This window comes from Chelonoidis abingdonii, chromosome 1 (genome assembly GCF_003597395.2).
Source record: "Chelonoidis abingdonii isolate Lonesome George chromosome 1, CheloAbing_2.0, whole genome shotgun sequence".
Taxonomy (NCBI): domain Eukaryota; kingdom Metazoa; phylum Chordata; order Testudines; family Testudinidae; genus Chelonoidis; species Chelonoidis abingdonii.
Window position 1 is genome coordinate 26,649,661 of NC_133769.1, and position 11,933 is coordinate 26,661,593.

General features: G+C 48.3%; 1 protein-coding gene across 1 annotated transcript in view; it reads left to right on the top strand.

Moving 5' to 3' along the window:
- Positions 1 to 11,933, top strand: part of PMPCB (peptidase, mitochondrial processing subunit beta) — a 267,948-nt gene that overhangs the window by 39,292 nt on the left and 216,723 nt on the right. The gene's annotated exons all lie outside the window — the stretch shown is intronic.

The window sequence follows — 11,933 nt, forward strand, 5'->3', positions numbered from 1 at the left end:
ATCAGATCTAAGCTGGTAATTAAGCTTAGAGGGTTCATGCTAGCTTCTCAGTTTATGAACGCTAAGGTTCAAATCTGAGTAGGAAGCTATGACACGCCCGCCATAGTTTGACCCCCTCAGCCTCCCCTCTGCTCCTCTGCGGGTTCTTTGCCCTCTCCAGGCCTAGGGGACTGAAAAGGGGTCCTCTCTCCCACTTCCCAGACAGCAGGAGCCCCTGCTACCCTGGGGCTGACTATGGAAGCCCCATGTGGCAGGGGCTCATGCTGTCAGCCCCAGGGTGACTGACAGAGGGGGGCTTGGCCACCTGGGGTGGACTGACAGCAGGAGCCTCTCCTCACAGGGGTCTCCCGTTAAACCCTAGACTCCCATTATGAGCTTTATTTTCAACCCTGATCGTGCTAATGTTTGATTAGTGCAAGTAGTTTGCAGGATTATATGTTCAAAATAGACCAGGTGTAGATTTTTTTAAAATAAATGTAAATTTTTTTCAACAGACTTTCAAATGTTTTATTGTTAGATTTTTAAATAATAGATAATCAAAAAAGACAAGGCACATTCTTAGGATCAGGGCCGGCGCTACCATTTAGGCAGCCTAGGCAATCACCTAGGGCGCCAGGATTATTGAGGGGACGGCATTTTGCATGGGGGGGTGGCAGGTGGCTCCGGTTGACCTGCTGCAGGCATGCCTGCGGAGGGTCCGTTGGTCCGGGGCTCCGGTGGAGCTGCCGCAGTCATGCCTGCAGACGGTCGGCTGCTCCCGCGGCTCCGGGGGACCTCCAGAGCCACGGACCAATGGGCCCTCCACAGGCATGACTGCGGCAGCTCCACCGGAGCCGCGGGATCAGCAGGGGGCGGCGAAATGGCTGTGCACCTAGGGCGCGAGAAACCCTGGCGCCGGTCCTGCTTAGGATAGTAATAATTCTGAAACTTCATATTCCACAGACAAGCATTTTGTTCAAGCATAGGCTACTTTTAGGCCTTGGCTACACTTGTGTGTTATAGTGCAATAAAGCCGCCAAGAGCGCTCTACCTCATTCCCCGTCCACACTGGCAAGGCACGTAGAGTGCTCTGTCTCCACGGCTGGAGCGCTCCAGGTACTCCACCTCCTCGAGAGGAATAATGTTTGTTATGCTCTTGCTGGAGTGCGCGGCGCCAGTGTGGACACCTAATGCTCTCTGATTGGCCTCTGGAAGTGTCCCACAATCCCTGTTCTAGCCACTCTGGCCATCACTTTTGAACTCTGCTGCCCTGTCCTCAGGTGACCACGTGTCAGACCCACCCTTTAAATTCTCTGGGAATTTTGAAAATCTCCTTCCTGTTTGCTTGGCCAGGCATGGAGTGCTCTCAGTGCATCTTTCCAGGTGGCCATGCCTCCACGTGCCAGGCAATCCCCAGTATGGAGCAATGGTGAGGTGCTGGACCTCATCAGTGTTTGGGGGAGGAAGCTGGGCAGTCCCAGGTGCGCTCCAGCTGTAGGAATTACAATACCGTTGGGCACATATGAAGGGCCATGATGGACAGGCGCCATGACTGGGATGCGGTGCAGTGTTGGGTTAAAGTAAAGGAGCTGGAGAATGCCTACCGCAAAGCCTGTGAGGCAAACAGCCACTCCGGTGCTGCCCCCACAACCTGCAAATTCTACAAAGAGCTGGATGTGATACTTGGGGGCGATCCTATCTCCACTGCAAGGACTACCATGGACACTTCCGAGCCTAGCACAGCAAGGGGTGGGGGGAGAGGAGGAGGAGGAGGAAAGCGCAAGCGATGGTGCTGAGATGGGGGGAGACACCCCGTAATCCCTAGATGCATGCAGCCAGGAGCTCTTCTCAAGCCAGGAGGAGGGCAGCCAGTCGCGGCGTCCGGTGCTTGGGGAAGGACAAACAACAGAGAAGGTTCCTGGTAAGTGGCTTTCTTTTGGGGAAGGAAGTTTTTAGGTATAGGCTCTTTGGGTGAGGGTGGGGACCATTGCTGCACACAGGCAAGCTGCGTATGGACCAGGGCAGAAGCCGCATTGTAGGAGAAGACCCTCCCTTGCTTCCCTGGTCACCCTCAGCAGCAAGATATATTCCAGGATGAACTCCTGTGGAGAATGTTAGGACAGTGTTCAGGGTAGGTGCCTCCTGCAGCTGTTGGCTCTCCTCAAGGCACAGAAACCCAGAAGACAGTACAGCCATGAAACAATCAGTCCCCATGGACCCTGTGCGTACTCACCATTTCTGAGGTTCCTGTGGGTTATGTGCACTCGCTCTGGGACAGGCAAAGTATGGTTTTTGTGATTGCCCTCCTTAAGTGTGGGGAAATTATTACCTTGTCTGGTGTATAAATGCTGCATCTGTTAAGTGTTGGATTTTTCCTGTATAGGTGCAACCTTGAGATTGCAGCTGTCATTCTTATCACCAGCCAACAGACTGAGAAGACTCAGGAAGAGGGCCGCATAAAAGCAAAGAAGACAGGTTGCATGAAGTCATGCAGCAGTCTGTAAACAAGAAATGAAAGGCACAGAAGGAGAGGGAGAGCGAAAGGAGGATCCTCCAGGAAAACACGACACACCGGCGGCAAAGCACAGAACAGCTGATTATCATAATGAGCACCAAGCGGACTCTATCCAGGCGCTCATCACCATGCAGGCGGAACACTACCATGCTCGCCCACCCCTGCAGCCCTTGTCCCAAAACTCTTCCCCTTGTGCCCCCATATTCCCTCCAACCCACTTTCCCCAACATCCGAGTTCTTACTGCCCCAGCTGCCTCCTATACCCATAGCTTCACCACCCACAAAAACTATGACCCTTATCCACTGTACTCAACCCCCCTCAACATATGTTATAGCCATCCTGAAGTGCAGCACTCAGTGCACAGCACTCCAGACAGGATTTGAGAGTATGAAATCAGCACATACTATGAGTGAACCGTTCCCCACCCCACCCCCTGGCCCTTTTGGTATTTCTGTGTTACTTTTTTTTTTCCCCCCAATAATGTCAAGTACACCTTGTACATGGACCATGGTAGGTTGCAAGACTGCTCCTAGCAGATCAGGAGTCTGTACCAGGTATGGATTGGCTACACAGCTTTCTTCCCAGAGAGATATACTAGAGATGCATTTCCATGAGATTCTTTAATGCACTGCCAGGAATGGCAGTTGTGAGCTAAGTAAAGTTATGTTACACAAGGCACTACTTAACTGGCTGAAAATATTATAGTTTAGCATTGCATTACATCATCCCCTTTAAGTTTTACATTCCTACCATTTACAAAATTACACTATCACACTATCTTTAAAGTTCAGTATGGATCAGTTTAAGTGCCTCCGAATCATACTGGTTTTCTAATTACATGACCCAAACCTGTACCACATTGGTCATCTGACTGTCCATTAGTTGTAATAATTGTCTCTGGTCGGTTTAGAATCTTTGAGTCATCATCTGTCTCTGCCATCTATAGAGTTTGCTCTGTTGATTGTTCTTTCTGAGGAACAAAATGTAGATATTGATGTTTTCTGTGGAACTCTTCGCGGTCAGTTTCAATCACATATGATCTGGGGGATTAAATCTTTTCCATTGTGCCAGCTGCAGTTCTCCATCTTTTTTCCCCCATCTACTGTAGTTTGACACCACGACAGTCACCAGGTTTTAGATCCGGCAGTTCTCTAACTAAGTGACATCTGGTGTAAAAGTGTCTGTAAGTTCTTCTTGCCTTTTTATCCAGTTTGCGTACTCTGTATTCTAAGTGGCCAGACATTAAGATTCTTTTTCAAAGTCAGAACAGTAGTTCTCAGTTATCTTCCCATCAGGAGCTATTATGAGTTTTGATCTGTAGTTGAGAAGAGCAAGGAATGGATCTTCTTGCTATAGGATTTTCTTGGCTGTCTATACAGCTCTCAGCCTCTCCACCCGCTTATGGGTAACGTGGGCCACTAGTAATCATATCAAAATCATATTTCACTTGGAATAACTTACATACTCTTGTGGTGAACCATGGTCCATTGTCCAACACTAGTTGTTCTGGAATATTAAAATGAGCAAAAGTGCACTTTCAGTTTCTTGATAACACTGCAACATGTTATGTCTTTCAAGTACACTATTTCTACATAACTGGAAAAACAGTCCACTATGACCAAGTAATGATGTCCTTTGAATTCACATAAATCTGAAGCTGTCTCTTCCAAGGTCTGTCTGGCAGAGGTGTTTGTACACTGTATAGTTCAGCACTGTCTTCAGAGGTGGATTAAGGTTGCCCGGGGCCAGAGCAAGTGGGGGGCACCACCCCACCCCTTCCATTTGCTGCCCTGCCCACAGCCTTACCCCTTTCTGCCCCTTCCCTGGGACCCTGCTCCTGTTCCACCCAGGGTCCCCCCTGTTCTGCCAGCCCCACAACCCATTTGCTCCTTTCTGAGCCCCCACTGCAGCCCCAAGACCAGAGAAGCTCTGTCCCCATGCCACAGCCCTGAGCTGCAGCTGGGAGTGAGAGCTCCTCCAGTCCCAGAGCCACAGCGGGGGTCCAGGTGCTGAGGCTTCACCCACCACTCTCCACACTTATGCATGGGACCAGAGTTTGGGAGCTGGGGCTTCTCCTGTCTCACCCAGCACTTGTGCTGAAGAGTGGGGTTGGGCACGGGGGCTCTTCCTGCTGTCCAGCGGCTTCTGTCGGGGATGGGGTCAGGGCAATGGGGGCTTCCTCTGCTGGGGATGGGGGTGCTGGGGGGGCTTCTCCTGCTTGGGGGATTCTGCCAGGGAGAGGAGCAGAGGTGGGGTGCTGCAGGGACTTCTCCCACCACCCTCCACACTTCTGCAGGGGCCCACAGCTTCTGCCAGGAATAGGGTGGGGTGCTGCAGAGGTTTCCCCCATCATGCAGCTTGTGCTGGCGGGGTGTGGGGGGAGCGCTGCAGGAGTTTCTCCCATCCCGCAGCTTCTACTAGGGACAGGGTCAGGGGCACTGGGGGGAGGAGGATCTCCCACCCAGGGATTTCTGCCAGGGAGGGCACTGAGGGACAACTGGGTGGGGCTTCCCGTCCAGCAGCTTCTGCCGAGGAAGGGATCAGGGGGCGCAGCAGGGGTTTCCCCCGTCCCGCAGCTTCTACCAGGGATGGGGTCAGGGGGGCTGGGGGTGGTGGTTCCACCATCCCACGACTTCTGCCAGGCAGAAGCTGGAGGCCTCCTAATTGGTGAAAGCCTGTGGACCCAGTGACTAATCTGCCTCTGATTGTGTTGAGGTTATTGGTACTGGATCTCCTTTTAAAAGTCCAGTATCTAAATTCTCTGAGTTTTTCCACTTTTCTCACTAGGACTATCATGGCTACCATGCTATGGCTGAGGAGATTGTTGGTCTTTGAACCTTTGATCACCTGAACACTTAATGCAAAGCTTTTGTCTTTAAGTTATTTAAGTGGTGAACTAGTCCAAGCAGTTCAGAATACCTCCAGGGCTAGTCAAGGCTGTGTCAGTTAATATCAGCTCTGAAAGGAGAATTATATGTCTCTTTTGATATGATTGTTCTGTCTGCTCCTGAGTCGATTTTAAAGTCAATGTTTCCATGAACATTCAGTTTCACTTTCCATGCAGGCTCTGTCTCCTCATTTGCGATAGATCTGAGAAACAATGGATATTGGATGTCTGCAACAGTGAATTCCCTAATTGCCAAATAAGAGAAACAGTTGCAAAATGTCCATATTTTGAATGCCTGTTATATATTTCACCTTTGGCTGGACACACATCTCTTGAGCTATGAAAATTTTCCACATCTTGTGCATTTAGCTTGAAAGCATTTGTAGTCTGCCTGGAATTTATCCTTATTCTCACAGCTTTTACGGTAATGGTTTTTAGCACTCCTGGTATGACTGCTTACAGCTTCTAAGCTAGTTTCACATTTTTCAAATGGCTCTTGCCTCTTGTTCTGCTGTTTGACTGCACTGCTATCTGTGTAGCAGTAGTTAGATTTAAGTCTGTCTTTAACTGTGATTGCTGTGAGAGGTTCTTGTCTGTTAACTCAATCAGCCTGTTTCTGATATTTTCATGTTTTGCAGCCAAAAAACCAAAGTTTTCAGTCAATGCAAGCAAAGTTCTTACAAAAGAATCAACATTTCTTTTGGTTCCTGAATTATCTGGTGCAAACATGCTCTTTCATTAATTACATTTCTCTGAGGTATAAACTATGCATCAAACATAGCTAAAACTCTTTGACTGTCTTCAGAAAAGGTAAAAGATTTTTTCAGTGTGTTCTGCTTCCCCATAGCATAAATTAAAGACAATACCTGAATATCTCCAGTTTCCTTATGGAGTTTTGTAGAAATACGAAAACTTGCAAAATGTTGCTTCTATGTCAGACCTTCTGGATGGACAATCAAAGCTGAAGTTCTCTGGGGCAGTGAAGAATCTTTATTTCTGTTTCCTTCTGTTGCCATTCTCCTATGGCATTAATTTACTCTTGACACCATGTCGTGTATGTCTTCTTCACTGTAGATTGCAGGACTGCTTTAGCAGGTCAGGCTTCTGCACTAGATATGGACTGGCTACAGATCTTCCTTCCCAAAGAGAGAAACTAGAGATGTGTCTTCTATGACAGCAGTTCTCAGAGGGTCTGTGGCCCCGTAGGGGTCCGTGAATCCTTTCAGGGGGGCCACAGGCCCCATGGCTAAAATCCAGAGCCTGGTCCCCGGCAACCCCACGGAGTTGAAGCCCCGATCCCTGGTGCCCCCCTACTGGGCTGAAGCTGGGAGCAGCAGGGTTGAAGCCCTGAGAAGCCCTGAGCCATGGGCAGAGTTGGGAGGACACGTGCGTGTTACCCCACACTCCAAACTACAGTGTAAGAGTAGGGCAGTCCCAGGGCAGCTCCAATCCTCACCCCCCTTGTCTCCCTGCCCCCTGGCCAGGTCGGAGGCAGGACGTCAGAGCTGGGAAGTGCTGATGCCATGGAGCAGGCAGCCGTGGAGTTCCCTTGTCTTCTAATGCTGCTGGTGCCAGGGGTTAAAGCTGTTCCTCAGTTCCCAGCTCCGGCTTGGTGGCTGGCAGAGCCCTCAGGGAACAGGGACTGCAGCGGAGCCCTTCCGATACACAGCCCTAGCTACCCCTCTCCCTGTAGCCTGAGCTACCCTCCTACCCACACACAGCCCTAGCTACCCCCTCACTGCACCCTGAGTTACCCCCTGCCCGCACACAGCACCTAGCTACCCCTCTCCCTGCACACTGTGCTACCCCTATGTCCATACACAGCCCCTAACTTCCCCCTCTCTGTGCACCCCGAGCTACTCCTCTGCCAGCACAGCCCCTAGTTACCCCCTCTCTGCACCCTGAGCTACCTTCCTGCTCACACACAGCCCCTAACTACTCCCTCTCCCTGCACCCTGAACTATCCCTCTGCCAGCACAGCCCTAGCTACTCCCTCCCTGCACCCTGAGCTACCCCACTGCCTATACACAGCTCCTAGCTACCCCCTTCCCCTACACAGCCCCTAGTTACTCACTCCCTGCACCCTCAGTTGTTTTCAAACTTTTTGAGCTGAGACCCCCACTTATGAGTTATAATATTTGGTTGCGCTCCCCCTTCCCCCCCCCCCACAACCCAGACAGGTGGATGGGCTGCTGAGGTGAGTCAGGGGGTGGAGGTGGTGCTCCCCCCGAACCACACCATGCAGATCTGGCTCGAGCCCTGCTGGCCCCTCCCCCCCGAAGTCAAACTGCACCTATGCCTACATTTTTATGGCTGACTTAGAACAACGCTTCCTCAGCTCTCATCCCCTAACGCCCCTACACTACTTGCGGTACACTGATGACATCTTCACCATCTGGACCCATGGGAAAGAGGCCCTTGAGGAATTCTACTAGGATTTCAACAATTTCCATCCCACCATCAACCTCAGCCTGGACCAGTCCACACAAGAGATCCACTTCCTGGACACTACAATGCAAATAAGCGATGGTCATAACCACCACCCTATACCGGAAACCGACTAACCGCTATACTTACCTACGTGCCTCCAGCTTCCATCCAGACCACATCACACGATCCACTGTCTACAGCCAAGCTCTAAGATACAACTGACTTTGCTCCAATCCTTCAGAGAAAAACACCTACAAGATCTCTATCAAGCATTCTTAAAACTACAATATCCACCTGCTGAAGTGAAGAAACAGATTGACAGAGCCAGAAGGGTACCCAAAAGTCACCTACTACAGGACCGGCCCAACAAAGTAACAGAATGCCACTAGCCATCACCTACAGCCCCCAACTAAAACCTCTCCAGCACATCATCAAGGATCTACAACCTATCCTGAAAGATGATCCCTCACTCTCACAGACTTTGGAAGACAGGCCAGTCCTCACTTACAGACAGCCTCCCGAACTGAAGCAAATACTCACCAGCAACTACACACTACACAACAAAAACACTAACCCAGAAACCTAGCCTTGCAATAAACCTTGTTGCCAACTCTGTCCACATATCTATTCAAGGGACACCATCACAGGACCTAACCACATCAGCCACACATCTACCAGTGTGATATGTGCCAGCAATGCCCCTTTGCCATGTACATTGGCCAAACTGGACAGTCTCTATGCAAAAGAATAAATGGACACAAATCAGACGTCAAGAATTATAACATTGAAAAACCAGTCAGAGAACACTTCAACCTCCCTGGACACTCAACAACAGACTTAAATGTGGCAATTCTTCGGAAAAAAAAAAAAAAAGTTCAAAAACAGACTCCATTGAGAAACTGCAGAACTGGAATTAATTTGCAAACAGGACACCATCAAATTAGGCCTGAATAAAGACTGGGAGTGGATGGGTCACTACAAAAACTAAAAACTAATTTCCCCATGCTAATTTCCCCTACTGTTATTCACACCTTCTTGTCAACTGTTTGAAATGGGCCACCCTGATTACCACTATAAAAGTGATTTTTTTCTCCTGTTGATAATAGCCCACTTTAATTGAATTGTCTCGTTAGGACTAACCCCGCACTTGGTAAGGCAACTCCCACCTTTTAATGTACTGTGTATATATATCTTCCTACTGTATTTTCCACTCCATGCATCTGATGAAGTGGATTTTAGCCCATGAAAGCTTATGCCCAAATAAATTTGTTAGTCTCTAAGGTGCCACAAGTACTCCACGTTGTTTTTTTAAAATAAGGTATGTTATACATCGGGCCATCTAGTGGTTGATCATAATATAGTTTAGCATTCCATTACACAAAATACTTTGTCAAGCTAGTAAAAATTGTTTCTAAATCAAACATTTTTTTTAAAAAAGCCCTCAAACTCCTACAAATACTAAAACACTGCAGTCACAAGCTAAAGTTGCATAAAATTGAAGCTAACTGTAACACAGCATTCAGCAGGAAGATTCTCAACCACCAGCAGAGAAACCTTAACTCTATCCTCTAACAAAATCCGGTAACAACAAAGCCTAAGTGAACTCAGGTCCCAAATCTCTGTTGGGGCTTGTCTACACTACGCAGTTTTTAGGGACAAGGCTGCGTCGACACAGGCGTGTCGCTAAAAGTCAGCGTGTGTAAACACTCTCTGTCAGTATTTTGTCGGGACTTTTGCTGACAAAACACTTCCAGCCCTGTGAGCGGCATTAGCTTTGTCAGCAGGAGAGCGCTCCTGCCAATAAAGCAGCGTTCACACTGCCGCTTGCGTCGGCAAAACTTTTGTCTTTCTCGAGGGAGCTTTTAGTTTTGTCAACAATGTCGCAGTGTAGACAAGCCCTTAGACTATGCATAAATCTCTAGGCTACCGTAGCCCATTTTTGAAAGGGATTGTAGGAATTAATTTGGAGTGGAAAAATAGTGAACAGAACAGAGGTCACTGTGAAGGCAGCTCAGTGCTAAGTTGTTGTCTATCTGCCCCCATTTTTCTCCATAACAGGGCATACTTATCTGCCAGCTCAGTAACGTGCTCTATTTCACAATTCAAATTTACTTTATCTAGTACTTGTTTCACATTAGGAAGCAGGAAAGCAGGAAGACTGGCACCCAACAGGCTTTGAGTGCACATTCTTTTGAAACAGCCAATTAGACTGAATCAGCTCCCCGCCACCCAGTCTGTCTACCTCACCAGCAAACTCCTCAAGGCTCTCCCAGCCCAAGTATTGCCTAGCAGGTAATAATCAGTGAACTCCAGCTCCCAAACTCCTTAAAGATGTTTCTCTTCAATGCACAGCCCCTATCACTGTATGTTCACGGCACAGCAGATACTAATTTTGCTACTCTTTTACAGAGTCAGTACATTACAGCTTACTAACTTAACTGGGGTAAAAGCACTCTTTCTTTCAAATACACTGCTGTACTGGTTTATAACAAAAGGACATATCTTAAGTGATACCAACTATAAGGAATAAAGACAGAAATGGTAACAAACAAACAAAAAGTAAAAACATACTTTCTAATGGCTCAGACCTAACTTTACAAGCTAGTCTTTGGTCAATGTAGTTTCCTCACCAATCTTGCTTTCCCAGCAATAGCTGGCCCAACTCTAGCCAGGATCCCTACTGAGTCCAGAGCACTGGTTTTCCTTATCTCCTTGGATGACCTGTATGTCCTTATATTTCAATATCTGCCATTGTTTCAGAGGTTAAATTGATCCCCTGGGATTCCGTTTCCTGTCTCTTTGTAGGGAGACCAACTGCATCTTGATTATGGTGCGTTACAATGATCTGCTTCCTGCTGCAATTTTACAATGTCAATATTTTCTTCCTGCAACCTCACATACAAGTTAATAGCCCATTGAATTTAGCCACACCTGGTTTGAGGTGATGGCCTCTTTCCATTGCCTTGAGAAAACTTCTTTATCAACTCTCTCTGATATGTGTGGTTTAAACACCTTTTAGTCACAGATTTTAAAGCATGACATCCACGAGAATCCATAATTCCACACACAGAACTGTCACATACATTTCACATTGGTGTTATTGACAGTGTTATTAGGTTTTCAAATGATAACTTACAAAGCATATTTTGGACAAATACCATTGTTGTAGTGTGGCAACCTTACATATACTTATGGACCTTTTTAAAGACTGTGCTAGTTCTCCTTTAAGCAAACCATTTTCACCAAATGCTGTCTCTGTGCAGTTTGAGGACCCTCTCAACAGCTGTAGTTACATGTGGTAGCCCCACAAATTCCCTGAAGATTCATAGTGGGTGATAGCCTAACCCCACTGAAGTTAATGGGTCAGTTTTGCACCCAGCATTCTCATAACATAATAATGCTGTGCTGCTTGTGACACAAACTGTGGTGATTGCATCTGTGACCAATGCACGTTTCAGGGCTGAAAACCTCTAGATGCAGAATTCAAAAACAGCTTTGTCAAGTAGGAAACAGTTGAAGCTGGAATTGGTGGGAGACTGAATCGAAACCTATTCAGCATCACCCACTACTGCATCTTACGATATTTGGTGTTGTGTTTAAAGACTCAGCTCCTGGAGTCAAGTGATTACAGGAGAATCTCAGCTTTCCCTACCAATAAATAAATAAAAATCCAGACGTCCAAAGGCAGAGGGAGGTGAGGGGCACATGAAAAGGCAAAAGCTCCCTGCACCCGAGTGCTCAAAGCAGAAGGCAAAATAAAAAATCTCAATGTGCATTTTTAAAACGCTCATGGTTTTTAAGCCAAGCTCCGGCCGGGGTCCCTGCAGGGCCGCACCGGGAGCTGCACACCAAGGCCTCGGTGCAGGAATAATGCTGGTGCCTTGTTTGCCTGCCGCCTTGCTTCCCCTGAAGCGCTGCCTCCTCCGTGGAGTGGACAAGCAGACGCAGGAACCCCGCCGGCTGGCACCCGAGGGCGGGAGAAGAAAGCCCTGCTGCACCACTCTCTCCCTACCGGAAACGATGCCGGGGGAACAGAACCCGCTGCACGAGGCCAGCTTCCGTCTTCCGGGCGGTTGCCCCGAATACTGCTCCCCGCAGGGCTGCTTTCCAGGGCTTGGCGG